At 44.2% G+C, this 20,960-nt stretch overlaps 1 non-coding gene across 1 annotated transcript; it reads left to right on the top strand.

Moving 5' to 3' along the window:
• Positions 1–220: 220 nt before the first annotated feature.
• LOC122437433 lies at positions 221–327 on the top strand. Its single transcript, XR_006268260.1, has one exon. It is a non-coding gene; the product is annotated as a U6 spliceosomal RNA (small nuclear RNA).
• The last annotated feature ends 20,633 nt before the right edge of the window (positions 328–20,960 follow it).

Raw genomic sequence — 20,960 nt, 5'->3', positions numbered from 1 at the left:
CATCAGATAAAGAAAGTCAAGGGAACGTCGTCGTGCATAACTGCGTCTTTCTGTGTGTGTTCCCACCCCCTCGGCTTCCAGAAGAATCTTTTGGGAACAGGAGATTCTTTCTTCTGGGAGGATTTTTCCAGGACCCAGTCCAGTGCTCTGCACACAGGGTCAGTTGATGAGCCTGGAGATAAGATATTCCCAGATTCACTTCCATCAAAGCATCAAACAAGTGTTCACTTCGGCAGCACATATACTAAAATTGGAACGATACAGAGAAGATTAGCATGGCCCCTGTGCAAGGATGACATGCAAATTCGTGAAGCGTTCCATATTTTTTATAAAAGTATGAAAAATATAATAAAAATGAGAAATAATTTTTAAAAAAGCATCAAACAATCATCCAGTGATACCAAGCAGAGTTGTTGGCCATGTTCCCCTCACCACAGGAATGGTTCCTTGCTTGCCTGTCTTGTCCTCCTCTAACAGGGCTTCCCTGGTAGCTCAGCTGGTAAAGAATCCACCTGCAATGCAGGAGACCCTGGTTCCATTCCTGGGTTGGGAAAATCCCCTGGAGAAGGCAGAGGCTACCCACTTCAGTATTCTTGGGCTTCACTGGTGGCTCAGCTGGTAAAGAATCCGCCTGCAATGTGGAAGACCTGGGTTCGATCCCTGGGTTGAGAAGATCCCCTGGAGAAGGGAACAGCTACCCACTCCAGTATTCTGGCCTGGAGAATTCCATAGACTGTCTAGTCCACGGGGTGGCAAAGAGTCGGAGAAAACTGAACAACTCTCACTTTCACTTTCTTTCTTGTCTTCCACTAGTCTCCTGTTTTCCTCTTTTCGCATACAGCCCAGATTCCCACAATTAAACAGAACTACTCCGCTGCACGCCGGAAACTAGTATGATATTGTAAATTAACTATCCTTCAAGAAAAAAAAAAATTCTAAAAGGAAGGTCATATATGAAAAGTCATCTGAAACCTTGGTATTTCCATGATCACACTACTAGGAGATGGGAGTTTGGGTGACATGAACAAGCTGCTTCATTTCAAATTTCATGGAAACACCAAAGTTTCAGGTGACTGGTGTGCCAGTTTCTGGTGTATGGCAAAGTGATTAATTTGCATACATACACATAGATATGTTCTTTTTCAGATTCTTTTCCATTATAGGTTATTACAACATCTTCAACATAGTTCCATGTGCTCTACAGCAGTACAGTATTATTTATCTATTTTATATACAGTAGTTTGTATCTGCTATTCACAAACTCCTAATTTATCCCTCCCCCACCCTTTCCCCTTTGGTAACCACAAGCCGGTTCCCTATGTCTGTGAGTCTGTCTTATAAATAAGTTCATTTGTATAATTTTTTAGATTCCATGTATAAGTGCTATAGGCAGCATTTGTCTTTGTCTGACTTGACTTAGTATGATAATCTCTAAGTCCATTCAATACATGGCCTTCTTTGAGTCAATGTAGTCTCCAGTCATTTGGGGTCCATTCAGCCTCTGACTGTCAAGCCTTGAAGGGTTTATCTCAGTAGAAATTTTGGAGTGGGGCGGGGTGGGGTGTGACTTATTTTTGTATTTTAAAATCTGTTTCTTAAGAGTCAGTAGGAAAAGACAAAATGTTCAGCAAAGAGGACTGGCATATCAACACAATAAAGTCTTACAAATGTGTGACATGAGGGCTAAGTGGAGACATGGGAGATATTATGAAAACAAAGTAAAAAAATCAGGGCGCAAAATCATATTTGCACACTACCTGCAAAGACAAAAAACAAAAAACATATCTGCGGGTGGCAAGTGGAAAGGGTCATGGCAGAATGAAAACACTTGCTCTGGGGACTGGGTGTGCCAGCATGTTTCACTTTGCAAGCCTATCTTTAATGTCATTGCATTGTGTCGTCCAGGCAGGGTCTGGGAATGCTAGAAAGCACCCGTGTACATACACAGTTGAACATAAAAGGCTACCCCAGTAACCAACAGAGAGATGTACGTATCAACCTGCAGCACTGTGCATCCTTACCAAGGATGTGGATCAGAGTTTCTGAGTACCTTCCTCAGGTCTGCAGAAGGAGCTCAGGCTGGCCTGCTTGCTGAGTCCCCAGGAGGCAGACACAGAATCACAACTACAAGGTAAGTTAGATGTGGTTAGAAAAATGCTGATGCTCAACAGGGCCAGTTAGAGAGCTGGAATCAGAGAGGAAAGTTACCTCTATCTCATGAGCTTCCTAGATACAGAAGGGCTCAGAGTTGGAATGTGCCTACCTAGTAGGCTTACTCCATTTGACTGAAGTCAACATCACTCTGCATCTACATTGTTCCAGGGCCTGTGCTATTCACTGGGCATACAAAGTCATAGGATAATTTTGATCCCAAAACTTAACTCACAATTAAGTGAGGAACCATCATCTTCAAAAATGCACACGAGTCAAGTAGGTTTTAACAAGGGTATTAGGACAATGCATTTCCAGGTGGCGCTCTTGGTAAAGAACCCGCCTGCCAGTGCAGGAGACATAAGAGATGCAGATTCGATCCTTTGGTCAGGAAGATCCCCTGGAGAAGGAAATAGCAACCCACTCCAGTATTCTTGCCTGGAGAATCCCGTGGACAGAGGAGCCTGGTGGGCTTCAGTCCACAGGGTCTCAGAGTCCAACAGGACTGAAATGACTTAGCACATACACATAACGGGCAAAGAATAGTCTTTTCAACAACTGATGCTGGAACAAATGGATATCCATATGGAAAAGGATGAATTTGGACCCCTACTTCACACCATGTACAAAAACTGCTTCAAAATAGACCATACATAAATATAAGAGCTAACACTATAAGACTTTTGGAAGAAAGCATAGGTGTAAATCTTTATGACCTTGCATGAGGTAACGGTTTCTTAGATAAGACACCAAAAAGCACAAGCAATAAAGGAAAAAACTAGATTAACTGGAGTTGATAAAAATTAGAAACGTTTTTTTCTAAGGATGTTATCAAGAATGTAAAAAGGAAACTCACAGAATGAGTGAAAATATTTATGAATCATATACCAAATAAGGGTCTGTTGTTGCTACTGTTTAGTCGCTAGGTTATGTCCAACTCGTTGCGACCCCATGGACTGTAGCCCACCAGGCTCCCCTCTCTATGGGATTTCCCAGGCAAGAATACTGGAATGGGTTGCCATTTCCTCCTCCAGGGGATCTTCTCAACCCAGGGATAAACCCACAGCTCCTGCTTGGTAGGTGGTTTCCTTAGTATCCAACATATATAAAAATTCAACAATAAAAAGACAAAAAAATCTAATTTAAAAATAGCAGAGGATTTTAAGACATTTTTCCAAAGAATATATACAAATGACCAACAAGCAAATATAAAGATGCTCGACATCATTAGTCATTAATGAAATTCAAGTCAAAACCACAGTGAGATACCACCTTACACCTACCATGATAGCTATAATCAAAAAGATAGACAATGAAAAAAAAAAAAAGATAAGACAATGAAAAGTATTGGCAAAGAAATACTTATATTGGAACTCTCAAAGATTGTGGTGGAAGTGTAAAAATGATGCTGCCATTATGGAAAAGAGCTTGGCAGATCCCCAAAAAGTTAAACATAGAGTTACCATATGACATTGCAAGTGCACCCAAGAAAACTGGAAACATGCTGTGCTGTGCTTAGTCGCTCAGTCATGTCTGACTCTTTGCGGCCCCAAGGACTGTAGCCTCCAGGCTCCTATGTCGATGAGGATTCTCCAGGCAAGAATACTGGAGTGGGTTGCCAAGCCCTCCTCTAGGGGATCTTCTTAACCCAGGGATCAAACCCAGGTCTCCCGCATTGCTGGTGGATTCTTTACCATCTGAGCCACCAAGGAAGCTACCCAATAAGGGTAGCTTATCCTTTCTCCAGGGGATCTTCCTGGCCCAGGAATTGAGCTGTGGTCTTCTGCACTGCAGGCAGATTCTTTATCAGCTGAGCTACTCAGTTCAGTTCAGTTCAGTTCAGTTGCTCAGTCATGTCTGACTATTTGTGACCCCATAAATCACAGCATGCCAGGCCTCCCTGTCCATCACCAACTCCCGGAGTCTACCCAAACCCATGCCTATCGAGTTGGTGATGCCGTCCAGCCATCTCATCCTCTGTCATCCCCTTCTCCTCCTGCCCCCAATCCCTCCCAGCATCAGGGTCTTTTCCAATGAGTCAACTCTTCGCATGAGGTGGCCAAAGTATTGAGTTTCAGCTTCAGCATCAGTCCTTCCAATGAACACCCAGGACTGATCTCCTTTAGGATGGACTGGTTGGATCTCCTTGCAGTCCAAGGGACTCTCAAGAGTCTTCTCCAACACCACAATTCAAAAGCATCAATTCTTCGGCTCCCAGCCTTCCTCACAGTCCAACTCTCATATCCATACATGACCACTGGAAAAACCAAAGCCTTGAGCAGACAGACCTTTGTTGGCTGAGCTACTAGGGAAGCCTAATTGGAAACATATGTCCACACAAAAACTTGGGTATAACCATTTATAGCAGCATTATTCATAATAGCCCAAAAGTATAAATAATCCAAATGTTCATCATTGATGAATGGCTAAACAAATCGTGATATGTCCATACAATGGAACATCATTTAGTCATAAGAAGGAAGTACTGTTACATGCTGTGAGCAAGACTCAGAAGGCTACATATTGTCTGCTTCTATTAATATGAAATGCCCAGAATAGGTAAAGCCATAGAGACATAGAGTAGATTAGTGGATGCCAGGGGCTGAGGAAAAGGGAGAATGAGGGGTGACTGCTAAAGAGTACAGGGTCTCTTTTGGGGGTGATGAGAATATTCTAGAATTAGATAGAAATGATGGTTGCACAGCTTTGGGACTATACTAAAACCACTGTATACTTTAAAAGGATGAATTTTATGATATGTGAATTATACTTCAGTTATTATTGTTTTTTTAAACTGCACTTGAGAAGTTCTACAAACTGTAAAGTGCCACGCAAGGATATAGAGAAGCTGGAACTCTCACAGACTGTGGTGGAAGTGTAAAATGATGCTGCCATTATGGAAAAGAGTTTGGCAGATCCCCAAAAAGTCTGTAGCAGGAGCAGGAGCCCTAGGTATTGCATGGAATCCAAAATGCTCATCAGCCTAATTCCTGAGGCCCATCTCAGCCTTCACAGCAGCGTTTCACCAGAATGAGTTGACACTGTAGCCAGCCCTGGGACTCAGGAGCCTAACTGGAGTTTCTGTGTGGCCCTGTTCTTCCGGAATAGGATGCAGCACATGATTCCTAGGTCTGCTAAGCCTTCTAGGAAGGGAACATAGGGAACATGTACAAATAATCTGCCTGGAAAGCTAGCACACACAGGGAGGCCAATGGCACTGAGTCAGAATCAGAGGGCTCAGGCCAAAATTCCAGGAGTAGGGTAACCCTGAGCAGGGGCCACATATACACTCCACTGGTTTCTTTCATCAGACTGGGTTAGACTGTGCCTTGAAATTCCAAGGAGTGAATCTTCCAGTTATTCTGTGGTTCTGCAATAGCAGCCAAGGGGGGCAGAATCCTTATACCCCAAGCACAGCCCTGCTGGAGATGGGTTCTGTGTTTCCCAGAGCAGGCCTGCTGCAGTGACTGGCTTGGGTCCATAGGAGCTGGACCTGGTTTCAGACTGCTTCCAGGCCATGGGTCACCCATGCCCACCAGATTCCTGGGCCATGCCCCTGACTCTCCAGGTTGATATCCCCATTCTCTGTATGAATAGTTGTTGAGACTGCATCCAGGATCCAATATACATTTCAAATTGCCCCAAGGGCCTCATCTATCTTTGGCCATAGTCTTCTGAGCTCTAGACTGGGCTGGCCTGAGTGGTTGGTACCCAGTGTTCAAAGGGTAGCCTGGGCTTCAGAGCATTCCTACATTAAGATAATCTCCTGAGCTATATGAGTCTATAGGAACAGGCTCAGCTTGTCTCTCTGACCTCATCCCCCACCATTCCCACCTTCCTTCATTCCATGCAGGCCATGTTGGCCTCTGGGGTCCTGCAATCCAAGCATGGTCCTACTTCAGGGCTTTTGCAAGCTTTCTTCTCTAGCTGGAATGGTTCTCACCTTAGTCACATGGCTGGCTCACTCATTTCACTTAGTTCCTCCCTTGGATATAGCCTCACAGAAGTCTCCTCGGACCACCCTTTATAAAATAACACCCCTGTCACATTGTATCCCCATATCCTGCTCAATTTTCCTTTTTTATATGCCTTTCATCTGTAGCCCCCTCCAGAAGGGAAGCTGAAATAGGGTCTCCATAAAGATTGGACTTTGTGGTCTTGTAGACCAAAGCTTGTATCCTCAGCATCTGAGAGTCCATGGCACCTCACTGACTATACATATCGTTGAATGAATGAATGAGCAAATGATAAATAATGAATATTTTATCCCATTTGAACCTCCTGACAGCCTTATGAGAAAGGCAGGTTATGAGCTTTGCCTCAGCTCTGAGAAATTTAAACACAGGGCAATAAATTCCTTGTCTGTGTTCACAGATAGTCAGGGGTGAAAAAGAAACTTGTGTGCGGGGGCTGGTCTCAAGGCCCTCTTTACAACTCCAGAGCCATCCCTCTGCCCATGTGAAATCCTCTGTGTAGAGACCTCCTGGAGGGTTTATGGAAGGTCAGTGCAGCCTAGCATGCCTGGCCTTCAGAGGGAGCGGGTCTGGAGAACTGGGATGATGAGACATTCAAAGAGAGGAGCTCAGAGTCTCTCAGCACTGGCCCTGGGTGTGCCTTCCATCCCAGGAAAGCCCCTGCCGGAGACTGCTCCAGATATACCTGGGGCCATGTTCTACTCTCCTGCTACTGGCAGAGGTCAAAGAGTCTTTAGAAATTCCTGGGCACAAAGCTAGAGCACCGATGTCCCAGGCCCGGCCTCACCAATTCCTAACACTTAAACAATAGGACAAAGAGACCTGTCCTACTACCGCAGAAAGGGTAGGAAATACAGATGCACAGTACTTTGGAAATGGCCACTTGCACACATGGGATCCTGTCTGCCTTTGGAGAGGTGTTGTGGTGAAGGTGGAAAGCACTAGGCTGGGAGTTTGGAGATTTTTGTTGGAATTTCAGTTCTCCTTATTTAGGAGCTCTGGATGAACAAGGCTCCTCTGAACCTAAATATTCTCAACCATTAGATGGAACTAATAAACCCAGCCTCAGAAATGCTGTGAGGATTTCAGAGACTGAAATTTCAGGGAGAATGACTTCAGCATTGTCAGCTGTGGGTCAGTGTGACCTGAGTGTGATACATGTGTGGCCAACAAGCCTAGGAAGTTGCATGCGTGATGAGAGAAGAAGGAAACCAACCCATCAAGAGCAAGAATACTGACTCTCTGTGCCTCAATTTTCTCATCTGTAAAGTGGGGATAATAATAGGGCCTTTGGTAGGATTGTCATAAAATATGATATATTGACATATGAAGTGCTCAGAATCCTGCCTGGCTCATGGGAGGCTCTTAGGAGACATCAGTTATTACCGTTATTATTATTATATGAGCATCATGGATCACTATTATATTCTATAAATAATGCAATATCAACTGTGAGGGGTTTACACACTTGCCTCCACTTGGGCAATATTGATTATCCATCCCACCTCTACTCTCCATCCCAGGATCCCTATCGAGAGTGAATGACTCATTTGTCATCTCAGCTCCTTCCCCCAACATGCATCTCAGGAAAAACCTGGGTACTGTTCTTATACATAAGAAGTATTTAAGGGGAAAATACTACAGTGCCTTTCTGTGACAAGAAAAGTTTGGTGACTTACATTTCTCTGTGAATCAGGAAGGATGTAGGAAGCTGTGAAATTACTGGTTTAATAAAAGTTAACCACCCATGAGGTATCCAACCTAGAAATTCCAGTGGTCCTTGGAGGAGGGACAAATGTCTACACCCTCAGGTTGCTTTTAACTGTAAGAGAGAGGCAAATATTTTTTGTGCAAGAGGCTGTGCCAGGGCCAGGGCTGCAGATATAAGGAGGCCGACTGCAATTCAATATTAAAAAAAAAAACACTCTGCATCCAAAGAGCTGCCTGAAAATGAAATAGCCTGACTCGGGAGGAAGGGGGTTCCCTGTCACTGCATGTGAGTAAGCGGAAGCCTCTGCTGCAGAGGAAATTAACTCACTGGGTGAAGGTCTGAGTTACATTACTTTTAAGGTCTCTTCAACCCTAAGTTTCCACGACTCTCTAAGTGTATAAACTGCCTAGGAGGAGCAAAGGAAGCCTTGAGGCCTGTATCTCAGATCAAGACCTTATGCACAGAAAAACAGACCTGCCTAACAGTTACCTTTGGCCACCTGCATCGCACCAGCCAGGGGCGTATGGAGCATTCTTTCCTTCCCCCTCCAATTTTGAGATCATATCTTCTTGCCACAGGAAGTCAACTGTAAACAACATTCCACCAGTGAACTTGCTACAGATGGAGATCACAGAGGGCCAGGGTGAGGCTGCTCAGCTCTGCTCGTCTCAGCTTCATTCATTCAGCAAATGTTTACTGAGCACCTACTTTCTGCCGGGCACTATGCTGCGTGCTGGTGATACTGAGTCAAGTAAGTAAGTATGGTCCCTGTCTTCAGGGAACCCACAGTATGTTTGAGCATTCACAGAAGGCAGTGAGTGGGAAATAACATACACACACTACTATGTATAAAATGGATAATCAATAAGGGCCTACTGTATAGCACAGGAAACTCTGCTCAATATTCTCTAATATCCTATACGGGAAACGAATCTGAAAAAGAATGGATATGTTGATATGTATAGGTTGAATTGAATCACTTTGCTGTTCATGTGAAACTAACACAACATTGTAAATCAACTCTACTCCAATATAAAATAAAAACTAAACTAGAAATTTTAAAAATTAATGAAATATAAAATTTCACATATAATATAATTAGTAAATAAAGACAACAAAAACAAAAAAGTCAGCAAGGTGCATCACATAGGATAGTGGAGGCAGATAAAGGATGCAGTGAGGAGATGTCTAAACTAGACTGGAAACAATCCCCTGGAAGAGATGGCAAAGGCTGAGTTTCAGAGATTACATAAGAGCAAGATCTGTAGAATTTTCTGCAATAAAGGCAATGTTCTATATTCTACCAATATGGTAACCACTGGCCACATGTGACTATGGAGCGCTTGAAATGTAGTGTGTAAGGAGGTAGTGTGACTAAGGCACTGAATTTTTAATTGTATTAATACTAAAACATGCCTGGATTGGGTAGGAGGAAGGTGGTGGATGCCATGATACGGAATTTCAAGTGGATGAGACTGGGGACAAGGCCACTCAGAGCATGTGACTAGGATAAACAGAAGAGAACAGGAGAACAGAGGATTGAGCTCTGAAGACCGACCTTTAAAGGGTGAACCAAGAAAATCAGAGAAGCAAAAAGAAATCTAGAAGCTTAGTGTCACTGACATAGTGGAGAGAGGGTTTGCAGAGAGGAGTAGTCAAGGGTGTCAAACGCTATAAGCACTAAAAAGGTGATGGTGAATCCGGCAGTTAGACTTGAGGGTATGGGGTGAGGAGAGGAGACTGAATGGCGGGTTGGGGGGTTTTCACACCCATCTGGATTTGGCAGCTCAGACCTGTTGCTCTCTGAGATACCTTACTTCCTGGAGACTCAGAGCCCTGTGTGATTTCTGTCTATTCTTGGTTGTGCTGGGTCTTCATCGCTGTGAGGGGGGCTTTCTCTAGATGTGGCAAATGGGGGCTACTCCCTATTAATAGTCTCGATGCTCCGGGCTTCTCATTGTGCTGGCTTCTCTTGTTGCAGAGCACATGCTCTAGGCACATGGACTCAGTAGTTGTGGCTTAGTTGCCCTGAGGCATGTTGAATCTTCCTCGATCAGGGATGGAACTCATGTCCTCTACACTGGCAGGCAGATTCTTAACCACTGGACCACTAGGGAAGTTCCAAGCCCGATGTTTTGAAAACATTTTGGAGTCGCAAATGACTTTGATAATTTGTGTGCTGTGCTGTGCTTAGTCACTGTCATATCAGACTCTTGCTGACCCCATGGACTACAGCCTGACAGGCTCTTCTGTCCATGGGGATTCTCCAGGCAAGAATACTGGAGTGGGTTGCCATGTCCTCCTCCAGGGGATCTTCCCAACCCAGGGATCGAACCCAGGTCTTCTGCATTGCAGGTGGATTCTTTACTAGCTGAGCTACCTTAGGAAAGTGATATATTCCCTCTCTAGAAAAATCCACCAAAATGAAGTGTTGATTTCATTTTAGGCACCTCTAAAAGCTTGTCAACAGACCCCCTAGTTTTTAGAAATCTAAATTAGTTCTCATTTGCTGAGTTCTCGCTGCAGCTATCTGAATTGTAGCCAGGAATGTAAAAGGGGATAGAAACCTACAACTCCATCCCTGAGGCCCTCCAGCCTCAGTGCAAGTCTGGTTCATTCACAGTTCTGAGCTTTATTGTCCTGTGGCCTGTCAATCCATTACACAATTAGCATCTCTAAAGCCACCTAAGCAGCCTCTGCCTGGAAATGTGTAACTAGTGTTTCCCAGGGTGCTCAGCTTTGATACAAAGAGATCACAAAAGCAGTTACAAAACTGGGGGGACTGTTTGCCACACCCCTCCCCCGACGCCTGTGGGGCTAATTGTGGGCCCTGTTCCCGGCATTTTCAGGCCTGTGGCCAGCACCAGTATGCCACTTTCTCTTTCCATCCAAAGTCTTGACTCACAGACCCATTAAGGACCACTCTTCTAGTTTTTGAACATACTTAGGAATAGGGCTTCCCTGGTGACTCAGATGGTAAAGAATCTGCCTGCAATGCAGGAGACCTGGGTTCAATCCCTGGGTTGGGAAGATCCCTTGGAGAAGGGAGTATCTACCCACTTCAGTATTCTTGCCTGGAGAATCCCATGGACAGAGGAGCCTAGCCAGCTACAGTCCATGGGATCACAAAGAGTCGGATACGACTGAGCAACTACAAAGGAATAAAATAGTTGGATTAGCTGATATTCCACAGCCTTGTCTCAGTTTGGAACTCAGATATAGTTTGGGCCTTTAACCTGAAGAAAGAATCTGAAATTAAGCAATTTTTCAGGAGGGAAAAGAGAGAACAGGTGGATAGACGGAAGGGAAAGAAAGAAGGAGGGACAAATCACCTTGTCTCTTTATCTTGGGCTCTTTTTTCTTTTATCTTGGGTTTTTCAATCAGTCTTAGTTGTAAAGACTTTACAGAGGAAGATAAATCAGTTGCCAAAATCCACTACTACTGCTACAATAATTATAACAATAATGGCCTTAAATATTAAATGCTCCCTGGCTAGATGGTTGTGTTGTGGCTGAGCTAAAGTGAATGGTGATTCCTGCCCACAAGCTTATGCTTGGCTACTGTTGCTGAAAGCTTGGAAAGTCAGCAAGCCTCCCCACAAACCCACTCCCAAGAAATTGACACATTAATTCCAGAATGCTATGTGTTACCACTTCCAGCGCATCGATCCAGGCTGGGGCTCCCCAGACTGGCGCTGCTGGTTTTCAGTGCCACAGCGAGTGTGATATGGCCCTTTAGATTTCACAGACACCCTCTCCAAGTACAAACACACACTCACACACACACAGGCACACACGCACGCCCACTCTCTCTGCAGCCTGCGTGGTGCCTGCAGTCAGAAGCCGTGTGGGAAATGTGCCATCACACCTCGCTTTCTGAGGCAGTGAAATCTTTCTTGGTTTGGGAACTGCAACAGTTTGCACATTAAGAGGGTATAGGAGGTTTCCAGCATGCCGTGCGGAGTTTGGTGTTCTGGCACAGTTCACCTAGTTCCTATTTTGCCAGATTCTTCCTGGAAGCCCCCGCACAGCCTGGGGAAGACCCTCAACAGAGCATAACATAAGTCTGTGGTTCTTGTTAGTTTTCTCAAAGATAGTACATAGGTTTGTTCAATTCTTGACAGTTTGCACACATTACTTATAATTCTTAGCCCATTTGCTTCTCCCAGAGGCACTGGGAGGGATCCCAGCAGGAATTATTGACCTTGTTTTACAGGGGAGGAAAAGGAAGGGCAAAGATGTCAAATGATTTGCTAAATATAAAGAGTTTTCTTCATCAAAAGAGATACTTATTTGCAATCTTTTAAGGAAGTCCCATCCCAGGAGATGAGCTGGGGAGATGGACACCAAGAAGAATGAGTGATGCCAGGTCAGATGATCATAAGCGGTAAAGGTCAACGTGGTAGTGTTAAAGGAAAAATTATTCCATATATAAATGTAACAAACAGTATATTAAAAAATACTTTATTCAGGACTATTGTACTAGGAGAGAGAGAGATTGAGCTCAACTACAAACACAGCAATGAAAGCTGACTAAGGAACAGAGTGGAGGGGTCAGTGGATGAGAAATTACCAAGAAGGTATACAAGGGTAGGGGGATTCTTGCTAATCAAAGATGGGGCATAAAGCACTTGATCAACTACCTAGGGTGGGGCATTCTCTCTAAACTGATTTACCAGGATTCTCACTAAAATTTAGCTGTGTAGGGACAGACAGCCAAGGTCAAGACCTAATCAAAAAGAGAGCTCAGAGGAGCCTGCGTAAAGTTTACTCAAAGAGAGCGTCTTTGTCATAGTGGCAACATGCTTCAACTACAAGCTCAATTGTGTTCAACTCTGCATCCCAGTGGACTGTAGCCCGCCAAGATCCTTTGTCCATGGGATTGTTTTTTTAGGCAAGAATACTGACTGGGTTGCCATATCCTACTCCAGGAAATCTTCCCCACCCAGGGATCAAACCCACGTCTTCTGCATCTCCTGCATTGGAAGGTGGATTCTTTACCACTGCGTGTCTTAGTGTCAAAGCTGAGATTAAACCCTGGTTCTAGGCTGGCAGTTCTTTGGCTGTGCTGTTCTGTGCTAAGTCACTTCAGTCATGTCCGAGTTTTTGCAATCCTATGGACTGTAACCTGCCAAGTTCCTCCATCTGTGGGATTCTCCAGGCAAGAACACTGAAGTGGATTGCCATTCCTTTCTCCAGGGGATCTTCCTGACCTAGGAAAAGGCTGAATTAAGTGCACCTTCTTACACACACTGCAGAACGATTTGCCAAGTATATTGTGGATGTAAGTCTGATTGTAGGAAACATTTTCATTTAATAAACCAGTTTTTAAAGGGGAAAAAAATCTGGTTCTGAGGTTGGGGCTTTCCCTTGAGTTGGCATTATAATAATCATCATCCCAACCCATCCCTACATATATTAGTAACTTTCCAGCATGTCAAGTTACATATAGAATTCCATATACAGGATGTTATTCTTCTTCTCAAATTAATGCTAAGCCTAGGTTATGTTTTCTTTGTAAATTCTAAGTTTTTCCAACTCTAAGGATTAAGGAACTATTCATTAGGAATGAATTTTTATTGAAAGACAATGCTGATTGATGGACTTCCCAGGTGGCTCAGTGGGTAAAGAATCTGCCTGCAATGCAGGATATGCAGGAGATGTGGGTTCGATCCCTGGGTTAGGAAGATCCCCTGGAGGACGGCATGGCAGACCACTCCAGTAGTCTCACCTGGAGAATCCCATTGACAGAGGAGCCCCGGGGAGCTATAGTCCACAGGGTTGCAAAGAGTCGGACATGGCTGAAGCAATTGAGTATGCACGCACATTGATTGATAAAATACCTGTGGGGAACAAATGATGATGTCATATTTTGGTGTCAGATTTCAGTTCTGCTATTCGATTCAAGTGACCGTAAGTGATTCTCTTCATGTCAATGAGGGAACAGCCTAGCGGGTGCTGTTTTAGCAGTTACTAGCTGCGTGACCTTGGACATACATGATCCTTTCCCATAATTAACCTCAGCTTCATCATTTGTAGAATGGGGATAATAGTAGTACTCTATCTTGAGGGTGATGAGAGTTGAAATGTTCTATTTAAGGCACATAGCACGGTGCCTTTCAATGAGTGCTCCAGGGCCATCGGCTACTAGGATCTCAGGGTCCTTTTCTGTGAACTGGAGATAATAACACCTCTCTCACGGGATTGTTACGGACAATTATGAAGATGTGCTTTGTAGCCTTTGTACAAATCATGTACGATAGTAATACTATGTGCCCAGGGGGTGGATTAAACTGGTCAAATGACCTGGAAATACGAGGATGGCCCATGGGCTTCATGGGCATCCATCACAGTTGCTCTCCAAGCAGGGAGAAGATGGGATGAAGGCAGAGCCTCTCTTGGTTCTGGGTGGAGCAGCTTGGTGGTGGGATACGATTAGTTCTAGATGGTAAGAAATGAGGTGATGCTCTCCATGTGAAAATCTAGAACTTGAATAGATGTTTGGACAGGGGCTGTGCCTCTCCAGTCAGTAAACAGGTGGAATTTGGTTTTGAGGTCACTGGGAGTTCAGAGAAGGTCTTCACTGTTTCCCTGGGACTAGAAGATTATTTGCCATAGCCATATGAAATTGCCAATACTCAATTGGTTTTGACCTGCAAAACCAGCAACATGTGATTCAACCTAATGTTAACCTCTTCACGTGAGTTTGTCTGTACCACTTTGTCATGGATTGATTTCCAGGATTCACTGGTTCAGTCTTTCATTCTGCAGCATTTACTGTTGTCTACTATGCAGGCTGCTTTGGTAGGGGTTAAGGAACCAACCAATCTCCCTCTCTCCTTTCTACCTGAGTTCTAGACCACTTCAAAGAGGCGTGGAGTCTGGCCGGTGGGACCTGAAAAGTTGACTTTTATTACTGATAAGACTGGTTCTGGAGGGTGTGGCTTGGTCAGGGGTGATGATAGACTTCCTAATGCTGAATCCCAGGATTGGGCAGACAGCCCACTTGGTCACAAGGAGGGCTAGAAAACTGTCACCCTTGCCTTTACTGCCAGGGCTGTCCATGTACAGGTCCTCTTGTTGACAACCCAAAATGAAGCGGGGGAGGAGCTCCAAGTCGGGTTCCTTTCCAAACTCACCAATCAAGTCATCCGCCTCCACTCTAGGGGCAAAGTGAGTACAGCACCATCTATAAAGGGCAAAAGCACAACTTGCTGTCCTTCTCCAGGGAAACTGAGACAGGGAAAAGAAGGTCCCCCAACAAACAGTAACAGCAGCAAAACAAAAACAAACAACCCCCGCCCCCCTTCCCACACACACTAAAGACCTGCATGTTTAGACGTTAGTAAAGGTTTGGAGGGAATGGAAATGGGTTTATATTCCAGCAAAGCTGACAACTTATAATTCGTTATCAGAAATCTTTTTCTTAATAGGCTGCATTTAGTTCCTTTTCCCCCTTCCCCTCCTCTGCCCTCTCCCCTGTCTTCTCTGTCCTTTATCACTCAGGAGCATCCTCTACTCCTCTTTTCCCATTTAAAAAGTAGAACATCAGGGTTGTTTTCAACTTCTACCCCTTGATTTCAGTTAAACTGTTTCTTCGCATATTTCATCTATCTCCAAAGGTGTACCCCTTTCTATAATATAGACGCTAACTTAAATACATAAATAAATTTTCTAAGTCCTAAAAACCCCAAACCTCATTACCTCCATCTTTCTTGCCACAAAATAAAAACCTAAAAAAAAAAAACAACTTCAATTATGCTGACATACACCATTCCCCAAAACGTCTTTCTCTAAATATAACTATTCTAAGTACTAACCCCAGCTAAGTTTTGTATCGAAAAACACACTATGACCCCTGCCCTCCAAAATTACTGTTACTACATTAAGCTTTGTAGTATAGGCATATGTTAGTCTCAACCAGAATCATTGATTTCCATTCCTCCTCTCCCGTTCAAATTAAGAGAAAAATGAGGGAAAGCTAAGAAATTAAAAGAAATCTCTAATGACTCTTTCTCTTTAAAGAAGCAATCCTTTCTAGTAATCAGTTTTCAGGAATTGTGGCTTCTTTTCCAATGATTAATCATACGCACATGACAAGTGTGGGGAGAAATGTAAATTTAAGGAAAAGTACATTTTGATATAATTCTAAAAACATATTTCAAGCATTTGATCAATAACACAGTTGTACTAGATCATCTCTGATCCTAAGTATCAGGATAATAAAATGTGGAAATAGGGGATAATTTAGACACCATCAGGTGCCTCCTCCTTGTTGAGACTTTGTTCGATTGCCTCTCCCACGGTCACCCAGGGGGTGAGGGGCAAGGCAGGGACTAGCACAGGTCCCTTTCATGCCTGTTGTCAGATTCTACTTTAAAAACCAAAAAACAAAAAAACCATGGATGGACCTGGAGACTGTCATACAGAGAGAAGTAAGTCAGAAAGAGAAAAACAAATATCATATATTAATGCATATATGTGGAATCTAGAAAAAGTGGCACAGATGATCTTATTTGCAAAGCAGAAGTAGAGACACAATGTAGAGAACATATGGACACCAAGGGGGAAAGTTGGGTGGGTGGGACGAATTTGGGAATTGAGATTGACATATATCTACACTAATGGTACTATGTATAAAATAGATGACTAATGAGGATCTACTGGATAGCACAGGGAACTCTGCTCACTGCTCTGTGGTGACCCAAACGGGAAGGAAGTCCCAAAGAGGGGATGTTTGTAAACACACAGCTGATTCACTTCGCTGTGCAGCAGACCCTAACACAACACTCTAAAGCAACCACGTGTGTGTGCTTAGTAGCTTCACTTGTGTCCGACTCTTTGCGACCCCATGGTCTGTAACCCGCCAGGCTCCTCTGTCCGTGGGCTTCTCCAGGCAAGAATACTGGAGTGGGTTGCCATTCCCTCCTCCAGGGGAATCTTCCTGACCCAGGGATCGAACCTGAGTCTCCTGTGTCTCCTGCATTGCAGGTGGATTCTTTACCACTGAGCCATGGGGTACTCCCAAAGCAACTATACTTCAATAGAAATTAATTAAAAAAAGAAAAAGAAACAAGCGAACACAATCCCAGAACATCAGAGCAGACACTGGGGTTTTCACCTTCCCTCATGGCCTATGATAACGAAATTCTAATCAGAATAACCAAAGGACACCTAGAGTTAAAAATCTATGAAGTATTTGGAGCAGATGGACTTGGAATCTTGGTGACATCCTTTCCATCTATCCAAGAAGCCGCGTCCTCTGCCCGCTGGAGATGACCTGCTGATTCACAGAGCACTTCAATGCTAAGACCTCCTGTCTCCTTGGCGGTGCATCCTTCCAGCAGATACAGCAGTCCTCTCTGTTCCTTGCATCACTTTATTGATGCCTGTTCTAGGGGAGCATGGTTTACTCTTTTCTAGTGAAATATTCACACTTTCTTAATGAAGAGGAGGCCCTCCAACTTCAGTACATCAACTCCTGTGTAAGACCAGGGCAATCTCCAACCCTTCCATTGGAGATAACATGCTTACGTAACCTCTTATTGGACCACACAGAGAAAGCATGATAGAACACACATGGCACAAGCTTCCTTAGCTGTTTTCATTGACATCCAATTCTAGTGCTCTTAAAACCCATTTAACTTAGTCTATGAGCTCATTTGTACGTTTGCTCTTCGAAATACAACATGCTTGGTGCAGAAATGAGACCCAATGACTATATTATATGCAGATCCTGCTAATAGTCTAAACTATCCAGGTGGCATTCTGTGCTTCCCATTCAATTTGGGAATCAGCGTCAGGAATTATTCTTTTCATGTTAGAAGAGGGGAGAGAGATAAAGGGAGAAATTTTGCCTGAGTTGCATCCCACACAGCAGAAGCAGAAAAACCTGTGCTGGTAGAGCAGAGTTCTCCCCAGCCCAGTCCTCTTGAGTGAAGACAGTTCCCACCCCCACGAGGTGTCCCAGACTTGGGCTCTACTGTCACAATGACTTGGGAAGGAGCGGGGAGGGGCTGAAAGAGGATGTCACTGACAGTCGTCAAAGGGATAGGGAGTTATACTTTGGGAACAAACACCTTGACTTTGCTGAGGCATAAACTTCACAGCAGGAAACCATTATTTCAGTGACAAAGCTTTGTTCGGTTGACATTATCTCTTAATTATCTGCATAAGAATGCATTTGTCAAGTTTCAAGAGATGGGATTGATAACAATAAACCTGCATTGCTGCACAATATTTTAATTCTGAAGGCAGAAGCAGCACAACATACTAGGAAAGAACTGTGGGCAGCTCATCTTGGCTGCGGCTGCTGGAGCATGGATTCCAACCCTGTAACTAAAATGAATTGGGACTCCCCCACCCCGACCCCGACCCTGCCTACTCCATGCCCACTCCTGGCCAAACCAGGCCACCATGCTGTGTCAGCACTTCTAGAGCCACAAGTCTAAGGCAAGAGTCCTGGAATGTCCCAGCCCAAATGTTCCACATCCTGGGAAGATGCAATCCGTGCTTCTGCAAAACAGAGCCACTCTGGTTCCCTTGGCCGTGGGTGCCATATACCTGAGCATAGGTGATAATCAGAGGTTTTGACCTGAAGCCACCTCCTGGCCTAGTTAGCAGGACACCAAAATCCCAGCTTCTTCCACCCCAGCCTTTCCCCTAAGAGGGCTCCAACTCCCCAGTAGCTTTCTCTTTATGTCACTGCCCCTCCTGCAGTATTTTAATCAGGGCAAGATTCACCTATGATGGGAAATGGGGTAGTTTCTGGGCTTGGATGGCCTGACTTGATAATATTTTGTCTTTAAATTATTGACAGTAATTTAATTTTCAGATAAATACAGCTCCTTTTACAACTCCTAAGACATCTCTGATTCTTACATTCTGCCAGGGAATTTAGAAGATGTTACTCAAGGGGCTGGACCATACCATAGTTTCAGGATTTCTACTCAAACGACACTGAAACTTAGGTGTATATTATAACCCAGGAATCTGCTCTGAGGTTCCAGAGTTTCCTGGTTGGGTGTACAGGTTAGTGTCCCAGCATGATCTTCATTACAGGGAGCCAAAGGCAGAGTAGAAAATACAGGCATTTAGAGGGTGGGCTGAGAAAGGAACCCACAAGAGGCTGGGAAAGAACACTGAGTAGAACACATGTGTTTGTCCACACCTACTCCTGTCAGAGCTTTTGGGGACCTGGTAAGTGACTGTGACAGACTGTTACAGAGTCACCCCCAGTTTGTGTTGATACCTCCCTGTATCTACATCCTTGAGTGGTCCCCTCCTGCCCCGATTCAAGACTTGCCCATGTGAGCTGCGTTGACCAAAGGGGCAGTAACTAGTATGATGCCAGTGGAGAGTTGAAAGCACTTGAACTTGGAGCCCTGCGACAGCCATCATGGAAGGATATCCTGGCATGCCTGCAGCATGACATGAGGCCCATGACCCACCCTCCCAACTGACAGTCTGCTGACCCCCAGATACACGGGTGAGACCACCCTAGACCACTGAGCTGCAAACCAGCCACCGCTGACTGCAGCAGCAAGAGTGAGCCGATCAGGATCAACCTAGCAACCCAGAGCAGATGGACCACACTGAAGGTTTGTTCTGCATCCACTGATAATGTAATAACTAATACACTGACCAAGACAAACTCAGACTGGGGATCCCAAGTGTGACGGTTAGTTGCATGTGTCAACTTGAGTGGGCTACTGGCTTCCCAGCCATTTCGTCAAACATGATTCTGGGTGTGTCTCTGAGGTTGTTTCTGGATGAGATAGTATCCAAATCGGACTGGGGAAAGCAGATGGCCCTCCCTAACATGAGTGGGTCTCATTCAATCAAATGAAGGCCTGAGTAGACCAGAAAGGCTGAGTAAGAGGGACCTCTGCTTGCCTGACTGTTGAGTTGGGACACTGGCTTTCTCCTGCCCTCAGACTAGAACTGACACCTGTGGTTTTCCTGATTCTCCGTCCCTTGGACTCAGGCTGGAACTTACCCCACCAGCCTTCCTGGGTCTCATTTGCCAACTGCAGATCTTGGGACTTTTCAAAATCCAAAATCACGTGAGTCAATTCCTAATCATAAATCTCTTGATAGAAATAAACACTATTGTACTTATTATATATTATAAATATTTCTATAATTGTGTAATTTATATAAAAGGTACATAAATAGTATATATACATGTAATATAAATAGTATGTATCTCATTGGTTCTGTGTCTCTGAAGAACCCTGATTGGTACACCTAGTTTCCTGGTAACTGATGTTCTCTGCTCCTAGGCTCCCCTTAGCAGGCATCCTTCTCTCCCTTCCCCTAAGATGGCTGAGACAGTCTGCAGGTGGGACTGGAGCCTTCCAGACTCCTTTGTTCTAATTGCAATCAGCAGTGACTTTCCCCTCACTTGGTGCCACCGTTAGCTCCTCGGCTCCCTGTCCTCCGCCGTGGGAGGGTAGCCGTCACCTTGGAAATGAGGTCCCGGTCTGTAGAGGGGAGGAGGTGGAGAGGAGGAAGGTTACATCTGATTTATGTCGCACAGGGGCCATTCTTTTTCCTCTTTTTCTTCCCCCACAGAACTGAATCCAAAATAAATGATCAGACTCACCCATTCCTGAGTTTTAATGGAACTAATTACCTGATTGCAGAGTCCCAACTCTGTGACTGCTTCCATTCTGGCTAGCGTTAGATTGCATTACTATTTTCATTTGTTTTCATTATTATTAGCTTTTAGCAATGAAATGGAGTTAAAATTATTACAGTTTGTAACATGCTTTTTTGTACTAATAATTCAAGTACTTTGGAGTAGGAGCTGAGAGCATTAATTTGTCAATCACTCCCGCTTTGTATCTAGTCCTACTTTAAATAGACTAAACAAAAGAAATGAACACTATATATTTCCCCAAGGGATAGAACTTGTAAACATTCAGATATGTTAGGCTTTCATGAAATTATGAACCGTAATTCCAAGGTATATTGCACAAATAATAGGGTATTTCGAAATCAGTGCAGCTGACACACAAAAGCTTCAGCTCTGGTTCAGATAATAACACAGGGCAGCCATCTGTGCTCTGAGTCTAACCTAGTCAGGAATCAAGGTGAAGGGGAATAAATGCAAACATTTT

Source organism: Cervus canadensis, chromosome 2 (genome assembly GCF_019320065.1).
Source record: "Cervus canadensis isolate Bull #8, Minnesota chromosome 2, ASM1932006v1, whole genome shotgun sequence".
Taxonomy (NCBI): Eukaryota; Metazoa; Chordata; class Mammalia; order Artiodactyla; family Cervidae; genus Cervus; species Cervus canadensis.
The sequence above is the reverse complement of the archived record's forward strand: the minus strand, read 5'-3'. Positions and strand labels throughout refer to the sequence as shown.